Below are 11631 nucleotides of genomic sequence, written 5' to 3' on the forward strand. Positions count from 1 at the left end.
CATGCCATACCCTAGCATGTGATAAACAACAACTACCGACACATTATGCAAATAAAACCACTTAAAACAAAAATAATGTATTATTTTTTTCTCTTAAATTAAGGATTTTTGGTATGTGTTGTAGTATTTTTTCATCACCACATTGTTCAAAAACTTGATTTGATAGACAAAAACTAACTACAGATTTGGAATCAACTGCCAAAATGCCTTTAGATTCACTTTAAAAAACCCATCCATGAAAAATTGTTTCGGCCAGTGGAATTATCTTTTTATTTGTTTACATTTGAGAAATAATGATAATATTTTTTTAAAAAATCACGCAAATTCTCCCATAATTTAATATAAATTTGAAATCTATATTTAAGAGTTTCTTAAAAATACGCCATAGGCTACAGTGACCCAACGTGATCCCTGCTTAAGATATAGAGTGAGACCGTACGAGACATCAAAATTTGCTGTTTGGGTTCAATACAGTTCATTGCTATAGTGTTTTCCGGGTTTAAACAAATCTCCTCTTAATTTTAGGAGTTCCGATCCCGTTTCGGACCGGTTCATCGATTAAACTGGAGATCCAGTTCTTTCTTAAACTATTTTCTGCAATAATAATACCTATGTAATAATACCAGGGACAAGCAGGAAGGACTTTTTATAGGTGAGTTAGGCAGTCACTTAGGGGGTAAAAATCAATATCTATTATGTTTATTTTCCTCTAATTTCATATTTTGTAAAGAGCTGCAAAAAGCCATGGGTAGACGGTATTTGAGTTGGTCCCCTCGTGCTGAAGGAAGGATAGCTCAAACTGAATGGATTATGACGCTGTAATAGTTTTGGGTTGGTTAATACAACTTCATGGTTCATGAACTTTTTTTTTTAATATTCCTTTAATTGGTTAGATGGATTTGCCCTGACTAAGTATGATTAAATATTATAGTAATACATTTACTCCATTTAACCTGGGAATCTTATTGTGAAATCCATATACATAAAGTATATTTCTTTCTCTAGGAATCACCTGGACACGAACCTACGCACATTAAGTTCAAGAGAATAATTTATCCGGAGCGCGTTGTCCATGAGCTACGGTGGTTCCATTCGAACTGGTTCACTTTGCAAGAAAAAAAATATGTTTACAGGTTATCTGTTCGAAACAGTGATCCGTGACATTAAGAGTACATACTTATATTATATTATGTATACTGTATGTACAGTCATGGATTCGTTCGTTCTATTTCTGATCTCTTAGCAAATCCTGATTCAGCATGATTTAATGATGAAGTCGTGATCCTTTACATAAAATAAATACCGTATTTCATTATTTTAATGTCTTTGTATGAGTGATACCTTTTATTGTTATAATATTTTTGTGGTTTGATTCAATTCTTGGAACTAGGTAGGTACAATAATAATAAAGAAAAATATAAAATAAAACACTGAAAGATGAAAACTTGAGTTTATTGAAATGGAATTAACTGTATACGTTCTAATACAATGATACAAAATATATATAAGTTGTTTTAACCAACAATATTTAATTATGCAATTGATTGAATGGTCAACCAAAGGCCTTGAAAGACAAAGACTGCGTTTGTATGTATTTCGCAGATATTGAAACTGTAATGTATTTATTTATAATACATATGTCTGTCTTGAGAAAACCACATAATCAAATACGTCATATATTCCTCGTAATAATCATTTATCGTAGGCTTGCAGGGGTGAACTAAGGGGCTGTATCCCCCCTACCCCAAATTAAGGAATTTTGCTTTTTACTAGAAAATTTAATATATTTATATGTATTTTTTTCAAAACATTTAATAATTTGAAATTTAATTGAATTTTTCAAATTTTTTCCCAAAAAAATATTTTTTTGTAAACACCTGGTCGCTTTTGAATTTTTTTTCCAAAAAAATTAATTGTAAATTTTGTGTGAACAGCAGTGGCTTTAAAAAATGTTTCGAAAAAATTTAATTTTATATGAGCAACTGTGGGCTTTTGAACATTTGAAATTTTTTAAATTTAATTTTTGCTTAAAAAAAAATCCAAAAACCAAGCCCTAAAAAAAAAAAAAAAAAAAAAAAAAAAAAAAAAAAAAAAAAAATCTGCGGACGCCCCTAGATAGCGTTGGGTTTGAGGCAAAAATTTCGAGTTCTAGAGAATTTCTATTTTGTACATATGTGGCCAGTCAACAAAAAAAGTCAGGTTGAATGATTTTTATCAAATTGAGTGTGTGTCTTCGAAAAATTGTCGTCAATTTATATCTATATATCGGGGCCAATATTAGTCTTTTAAATAAAAAAAGGTTTTAAACTATTATTAAAATTATTAGACATCTTAAATCATCCCACAAATTTGAATACAAAGCTTAAAATTGACTCAAATATGTCCATGAATCATTGAGATGTAGATATATTAAGTAAACAAAAAATTGGATTTATTTCCTTTTTTTGATTTTTGTTAGATTGTTTTTATGTTGAAACACTACATATGTAAGTATGTTATCTCTTTTGCATCTTCCAACCTTTACTCTTCTAAAAAATTTATATATTAAACTTAATATGTGGCTTGAAAGAGTCCCGTTCCACGTCCAGTCCCGTCCTTGAAAAAGTCACAAATTTTAGAGTACCCTCCACACGACATAATTTTTTCTAGTACTATATGCAAGTAACTCAGTTTATCAGTTGAATTAGTTTCATAAAACTTTAAGTATCTTTCATGCACGATAATAGTTTGCTATTATTCTTAATTAATACCTAATTTAAAACTGTTGAGGATGATGTCATTGGATGAAATATGTGTAATTTAGAAAATTGGGATTTTCTCCTAGCTATGAGTGGAGAATATAGAAAGATAGTTAGGAGTGAAGGACCGACGTATCGGTCCTTAGGACGGATGAATATTAAAAAGACGTACGGTCTTTTCACCATTACAAAAAAAAAAGTGGAAGATAAAAAGACTGATTAATAATGTCGTCCTAGAACCGATCCAACACTAATTAGCGAGCAGGGATCATTAGTTTTTATAATGATCTCTGTCGGTAGATATGTTGTATATACTTTTCTTTTTCAGTTGGACTCACGAGGATTTAGACAATTTTTGCATCCCTAATCATAAACAATACCTAAAGGGTTGTTCTACCGGGTATATCAAATGAATGTCTATAAAAGCATCATTTCGAAATCAATTGTTCTTTATGTGAATACGTCTATGTACAATTATGACATAACATTGAATGACTTGACATCATTTCCTCTACGTATGTGAGTACAAATGACTACTATAGATAGACACATACTACATAAGTTCCATTATTATAAAAAAATCAAATTGAATTCTATAGAAGATAATTGATTGCTAATAGTACCTCTATTACCGAGAAATTGTTCTTCAGTGGGATAACTGGAAAGCAAATTTTAAATTTCAGGATGAGATGGCTAACAATCAATATGCACTGTGGAATTTAAATAATGTAATATATATTATTATAAGTTTTTAAAACAATTTACAACAAAGATAGGTCAAAGCCTTTGAAATAATAATAATCAACAAAGAACAAAGAAAACACGCAACAACTTTGTTTCCTGTTTTAATTTCTAAACTTAGTTAGTTTTTTCATTACAAAAATGTCAAGTCTAGTTATAGGTGCTTTGTTGGAAAGAGTATCATGATTATAGTTTTATTTTTTGAGGGAGGGTTTTATTTTTTAGAAGAGGAAACAATTTTGGCCGTCCCTGAATTTTACAATAACCCTTCCAGCCCAACCCCATGCGGATGTCCCTTTTGTGCTTCTTTTTTTGTTAAAATTTTTGGGCCAGGGCTGAATTTAACAAAATTATCTTTAAAAAAGTATCGGTTTTGCGATGAAATAGAAATTTAAACTCTACAGTACATATTGATTATTTGCCATTTCATCCCGAAATTTAAAATTGGCATTCCAGTTGTGACCTTTTTCATAAAGCAACATTTTTGTGTTCAAACGACAAAAGTTCCTTGATTGGGGAAGGCTCAAGCCCCTCTCACCCACCCACATTTTTTTTGTAACTGATTGGTTATGTTCAGATCATAAAGCCCTTATAAGAGTATAGATTGTATAAACTTTAGTTCAAAGATACTTGAATTAGACTGGAACCAAAATCTCTAAAATGTATTCTCGAAATACAAATTAATCCATTTCACCAACAAATTATACCCTTTCACAGCTAATCCTAACATCACTAACCTGGCTATACATAATCTGAGACCAATTACTTGAGGGCTCCAAGATATTGTTACCTTACATATTTACAGGCATCCTCTTGAATTTGGTTGGTTTTACACTAAATTCACCATCTTGTCTTAAATAAAATTCAGATGTTAGTGAAAGATTTACCAATAAAAATACGAAATCAATGGGTATGTATAATAAGGCACTCTTAACTAGCCTAAAATACAGTTTTCATGAATGAACATTACATTGTGCAGTGATTTGCAAATGCTATACTATGAGACATTTCATAGAGAGTAATCAATTTACACAAAAAATTACATCGATGATTTTTCAATATACATATATGAATTTTATTTTACATCCTCAAAAAAGAATAATGATTATACTGATAATTAAGAAAAAAAAAAGTAGTAATCTTTGGAAACAATAAGAAAGTGAACGACAAAATGATCATTTTTCTCCTGTACATTCGTTTAAGAAGAAACAAAACATGTGAACGCTAAAAGTCAATCAGTCCGTCATTAGAATCAATGTAACCCTTTTCATAAAAATATAAGGCATACCGGGTGGTCTATTGAAATCTGAACACTTACTAACTTCATTATTAATTTAGGTTGATTGAAATTAACACTAGAACTACGGATAGTAACGACCCCCCTTGAACGACGGTGGATATCAAAAATGATACCCATTTATTTCTTAATATTTATAACTGTTACTGGTTGATAAAATTAAAAGTAATGTGCTAATTTTTATTTTCTCCCATTTTTTACAAGTTACAATTGTTTTTTCAGTAACAATACAAGGCTTGCATACGAATCTCTTACATTTACAACAGGTTTTGCTTGCTAAGCGCCGTTATTTTCTTGTACAATTGACTGTACACCAGCTTCTATTTTTAGTTGAACAGTTTGATTGTGATTGAAATAATTGATTATTTTCTTCTATATCAATAAGTTCGGTAATCAAATTATTCAAAAACTGGCGACGAGTTATTTTCTCTGAACAAGATAACAGCATTTATACCAGCAAAATCCAAAGTATTATAAAAAATTTGTAAAGGCCATCGGTGAGAGGACATTTTGGTGGAATAAAGTCTTGCCATTTGATCTAGAATATCAATTCCATACTTAGTTTCATTATAATACTAGATTGATTCTGGTAACCTTTTTCGTACATCTAAAACTTTAACACTTTTGTGAGCAGAGCTCAAAATTAAATTTTTTTTTTTTTTTTCACCTTGATAAGAAGTCAATGTTTTGCCACTATTTACACAGATTAAGCTTGAAAATAGTGCTTGTTTGGTAGCTTTTAGTTCAGGAAGTATTTCTTTGCGAGCACGATTCATAGTTCTTAAAATAGTCATCCTAAGTTTCTGAAGTTCATTTGCAAGAGACAATGACGTAAAGAAATTACCTGTTGTAACATTCCTCCCTTTTCGCAAATATGGTTCCATTAGCTTCATTACAACATTCTCTGATAAACATTTATTTGCTGGTCTTTGAGAATCTTTTCCCAAGTAAGGAAATCCATTTACCAAGTATTTGGAAATTGCATCAACTGCTAACCAAAATTTTATACCAAATTTATCAGGCTTTTTAGCCATATATTAGGTAAATGGATATCTAGCTTTTGTTGGGAATACATTGCTCATCAATGGTAATATTTTCACTTGGCCTCTATGACGACTTACAATTTTCGACAAATCGATCCCATACCATTGAAATCAAGGCGAACTTGTCGTTTTGAAGTCTTTGTGATCTTGTGGAACGAATATCAAAGCGGATATATCTCAATAACTTCTTATATCTGTCGCGAGGGATAGTATTCCTAAAGAGATTGATCCCCAATTTTCTTGAGCAAATGACTTCTGTCGGCTGCCCTTTGGCTAAGATTCCTCTTGCATACATTATTGCAATCAGTTGGAGTATTTCTCGTTTGCTGGTTGTCCATACATCATTCTTAAGTCTTGAATGAGCCTCAACTATTGTACATTTTACAAAGTGATCAATAATATCATTATCGATCAAGAGTCCAAAGGCTGATAATGTTTTATCTGTTATGATGTTACGTTTTGCAAATGATGATGGACCTGAGACTTCCTTCAAAATGTTTTCTTGGCTAAAACGGGCTGAAATTTCTCCATTTCCTACTTGTTTGTGCCAGATTGTGTTATCCTTGCCAACATACATTGACTCTTCTAATAAGTCGGTTGATTTATGTTTCTTAGAAGACGGGAATTGAGTCACTTGATTGCATCCTGGCATTTCTCGAAATGTTAAATATACCAATTAGTTGTTAATAAATACATCTAGTATATAGCAAAACTAATAATGATATTCAAAAAAAATTACTTATCGACAGGCTTGTCAAAAACATCAGAATAATCATCAGAATCAGAAGAACTTGATTGAGGTGGTTGGACATATTCTTCATCTTTTTCCAATTCGAAATCCCCACCTTCTGAATCGGAGTACGATGTGCACTCAAGATAATGTCTTATTTCTTCCATGGATAATTTTTTCTTGGACATCCTTGCACAATAAAAGGTGGAAGCAGAATTGATAGTTCAGAAAAATCTATGTTTATATTTATACTAGAAATGTACACGATTCCTATCTAGAGAAGTTTATTCATGTTTGAACTTGCTTCAGCCTGTTCAAACAGGCTTGAGCCTGTTCATACACAATTGTAGAACAAACATATTATTTTAAATGATTGGGTATCAAATATGATACCCATGTCTGTGTAGGTAGTGTTCACTATACCAACGAAACGAATACTAATTTTAATTTGTAATTTAGTTTTTTGTGATTAATAAATGAATTAGGAGAATTCATGAACTTATCAGCAAATACAATCAAGAAGTTTCTCACAATATTTCATTGAATCCCAAATGGGTATCAAAAATGATACCCTCGTCGTTCTAGTGTTAATTCATGTTTTAATGTATTAAAGCATACAAAATTAGTTAGAATACAAAATAAACCTGAGTTTTTTAGCTTACGTGCAAGTCGAGAAAATGACACTTGAACGTGATAGACGAATTTCTTTTCGCGCACTCCAAGCAGTTGTTTGTCTCCAGTACCACCGTCTCGTCAGCAAGTACAAAAATGTTGAAGAGGATGAACATCTCTTTGAAAAAGGCTAAACTGGTACCGGAGGAGTTAAAGAAAACATCCCATGCCAATCCCCTCAAGTCCATTACGACACATGTAAGAGATCTCGGGATTTCAAAGAAGACTGTCCGGTGAGCTATCAAAAAAGTAGGTGGAAAGAAGATCTTAAGAGTGGAGAGGCCACTTTTGACACCAGCAATAGAAGAAACCCAAACTCTTTTAAATAAGTCTTTTGAACTCTTTTTTGACACTTTTAACATCCCCCCCGTCCTGATGCCAGCCAACCCTTCGACTACACCTTATGTGTACATTTCAAGGGGAAAAGGGGAAGGTCTGCAGTACTGCAGTATCCGTCATCCAAATATGGAGGCCCTCAAAGTAACTGTCAGCTTGCGCTGGTACGCCATGACAGAGGACTAAATCCATAGAGAGTGCCAGGCCTTCCGCCGCCGCCTGGAAGCCATCATTGTCACTAAGGGCAGCTACATTAATAATTAAGGGAGCTCAGACTCACATCTATTTATAGTATTAATTTTGTTGAAATTATAATTTTAATAATAAATATCTTGTTAAAGTTTAAAATTCAAAGTTTTCAGATTTTAATAGACCACTGGTTATCATACTGCTTCAAGAACACATATTATAAACAAAATACGGAAAATTTGTCTAGATATAGAACAATTTACAAATCCTTTACCTCACACATTATTAATTTATGTGTGATTTTTTTTTTTTTTTTTTTTTTTTTGATCAATTCCTAGTCTGTATTTCCTTATTCTATGTATCACGTGCACCGAATAATGAACGTGTATACATTTTTGTATGTACTAAAAAGAAGAAAAAGGACTAGGAACAAATAAGATTGCTGTTGTGGTAAAGTTCCATCATTCGAAGCAATTTTGATGCTTCATTGGGCATAATTTATTATCGATGCATAACCGCATCATTTGCAAAGTATAAAACTTTATACCGAGTGATTCTTCAATATGTAGTTAACATTTAAATTTATGAATTATATATATAATAAAATGAGGCTTATATTATAAAATATTTAAATGCAACATATTCCAAAAGAATTAATCTTTAACAGCTCCACTAATTAAATACACATATATAAAAATATATTACAACTTTGTTGTTTTAAGTACAATAATGACTCATATTTCCTAAAGAAATGATAAACATATCCATTGTTGATGAATAGTTCACTTATTTCCACACACAAAAAAAACATTCGTTATACTCACTGAACAGAGGTGAGGACTCAAGACTCGACTTGGATTTGATTTCATATTGTAAAGACTTGCGACTTCACTTGGACTTGATTCCATATTGTGAAGATTTGTTACTCAACTTGATTTTATATAAAAGACTCGCTAATTAACTTGGACTCAAAAATCTAGTTAATACTCCGATCAAGAAAATCTTTAACACCATCATTTTGGACTAGAAATGAACTCTAATGTAATCTTGAGGATTTTTTGCGGAGTTATAATTGTAAGTCCTTGTTGGACTCAGTGTAGAGTTGGGGATCAAAATCGGAGTAATTATTGTCAAAGCCCTTGTTTATTTCCTTATTCCTCTCCTCTCTTGGCACAGCTGCTTGTAGCTGATCTAATGAAACGTCATAGGAGCTAAGCTGCTCTCCAACAAAACATTCTTGAAATTGTGTTAATTCATGTTAATTTCCAGTTTCTTTTTTTTAAATAATAAAGACTCCTTCCAATCCCTAAAAAGTTTCTATCAGACTTGCAAAACAAATAATAAAAAATAATTAATTCAAACATTGCCTTACTTTACTTCATATACCTGATAATAATACCATGGCAAGGAATTTCTCCATATTTGTTAATTACATATTTTCAAATATTTTCTTTTCCTTTTGATAATCTCCGTAAAATCCTTTAATTAGGGTTTCACAAAATTTATTAGGTTGAGTGACAACACTCCACTTCTGATTAAACTTCCGTTATTTTACAAGGTATTTTATTTCCCTCTGCTGACATTAAATATTTATTTCATTTTAACATATATACTGCATTTCTTTAATTAATTAAAATATGATTATACACATATTCAACATAATTAAATATTAATAACTTTGGTTATTTAATTAAAATTTGTTTGCAAGCACCCATCTATCCATCCACTCATTCACTCAACAGTAAAAAATCGGTAATATACTTTATTATATACAAATTCTTATCTAGATGAATAAACAATTATCGATCGTACACAAGAAATGTTCATTTAATTTTACAAGGACTTGAGTATAATGCGTACCTAATTACTGTATTATTATATTTATTTCCTATAACTAAATGTGAAGAAGTGCACTCATTGGAATATTTTATCCGATCTGTAGGTATTTTGTTCATTAATCTCTCATATTGCGAGTGCAAAACTGTTCATTTACACTATGAATAATAAAAAGCTAGTGATATTTGGTTAGTTTCTATCCTCGCTGTAATCACTCATCAAAAAGTCTACCCAATCTCACATAAGACTAGAAAAATGATACGAAAAACATTCAGGTTCTTATGCACAATACTAAGTAAATAAAAAGATTTTAACACTTTATGTATAGAATAACCTTTTTCTCCAAGATCATCAAGTAGTCGGTGACTTGATAATATACATGAGGGATATTTTTTACTCTAGATGCAACAAATTTCCTTAAGGCTACCCGATTATTTTGCTAATTTATGATCAAAACAAAATGATGATATCAATTTATAATTGTTAATTAAAATAACTGATGTTGTATCAGTAGAATGTACAATTTGTACGTACGTCTTATTTTGTTACTAATTATCACATGTAAAGAAATCGCAACTTGTAAAAATATTATTTTATCAACCTAGAGTGATTTTTGCTTAAAGAAACACACCCGTACCCATACAAATACATCTTTTACTCCAGGACTTGAACGCTAAAAACGAGCATGTGTATTCGACAAGAACTACGTGCTATTAGTTTTCTTAATAGTTGCTACAGGATATTATTAAATGGTAAGTCATTCATTTATCATCGTTTCATTTTCAATACTCATTCCAAGTTAAAAAATGGGTAAAAATAGCACATTCACTATTTCAGATTGTAGAACTGGATACCAATCAAATAAAAATAAAGAAACTAATTCGAAAATCATATTACATGGCTTCCCAACTAATATAGATAAGATTAATAAATGGAAAATAGCAATTCCAAAAACTTAGGCACAAGGCATTATACTCGTATCTGTTAGATCGGAATTCATTAATTAAATTAAACAGTAAAACAGTATATAATTATTTTCTCAATTTTGTATTTCTTTCAGATGGCAAATCAATCAATATAAAAAATGCAGTAGTATGTTCCCTTCATTTCACAGATAATTGTTATAGATTCCAAAGCTTAAATACTGACCAACCTTTAAAACTTCGATTATTGAAGAAGGGTGCTATCCCTACTACCTTTATCCGTAGTGAGCCATATAGTGCCTCAAAAAAATTAATAAATGTTCGAAGTATTAAATATTCTAGCAACTCTGAAGTGCCTTGAAACAAATTCAAATCCTAATCCAATTAAATACATTGAAAAATAAGTTGTAGCTATTTTGAATATTCTTTCATATGTTGAGCATGATATTGCTAAATCAATTAGTTTTCTTATGGAACAGTCTCTTTTGGTATTAAAACCTAACAGAGGACAACACTTTTCTCGACTTCTTTTAAATGTTGCTTATGTATGGGAAAATATTTAAAAATGTTTAAAGACGGCCTTCTTATATTACCAACGGTACGTTATTTGAAGGATTTATCATCTAATTTGAACGTTAAACCAGGGACAGAATTAGAATCATATAAATATCTAGAAACCAGATTCAAATCAATACAAGATAAAGATAATAAAGTATCTATCCTCATTGATGAAGTGTACGTCATGCAAAAAATCGAATATTCAAAATGGAAAATTACAGGACTAGATAACATGGAGCCTACAAAAACATTTGTGTGTTTTTTTATCATTAATAGTATTTCTTGCACATACAAGGATACTACTGCAATTATTCCTGTTTCTGATTTAATACATTCGTCATTTCATTTTGTTCTGAAAATGTTATGCTCTATCGGATTTAATATCGTAAAATTAATAACGGATGGACACTTTTGCAATAGAAAATTCTTGAAAACAATGTTGAAAAATGATGACCATTATATTGATAATCTATAATCCCCTGGAAATATAATTTATTTTCTATTTGATATGGTTCACATTTTTAAGAAAATATATAATAATCTACTCACTCGTACAACATTTGATTGT

The 11631-nt window shown here is 30.8% G+C and overlaps 2 long non-coding RNA genes across 2 annotated transcripts; one reads left to right on the forward strand and one right to left on the reverse strand.

Moving 5' to 3' along the window:
- Positions 1–4942: 4942 nt before the first annotated feature.
- Positions 4943–7371, reverse strand: LOC121119485 (uncharacterized). Its single transcript, XR_011780649.1, has 2 exons — positions 6559–7371; positions 4943–6473 (listed from the first exon to the last, which is right to left on the reverse strand). It is a non-coding gene; the product is annotated as an uncharacterized lncRNA (long non-coding RNA).
- A 2831-nt stretch (positions 7372–10202) lies between these two features.
- LOC121120618 (uncharacterized) lies at positions 10203–11617 on the forward strand. The gene is made up of 2 exons (XR_005865119.2): positions 10203–10334; positions 10420–11617. It is a non-coding gene; the product is annotated as an uncharacterized lncRNA (long non-coding RNA).
- Positions 11618–11631: the final 14 nt, after the last annotated feature.

Source organism: Lepeophtheirus salmonis, chromosome 6, assembly GCF_016086655.4.
Source record: "Lepeophtheirus salmonis chromosome 6, UVic_Lsal_1.4, whole genome shotgun sequence".
Lineage (NCBI taxonomy): Eukaryota > Metazoa > Arthropoda > Copepoda > Siphonostomatoida > Caligidae > Lepeophtheirus > Lepeophtheirus salmonis.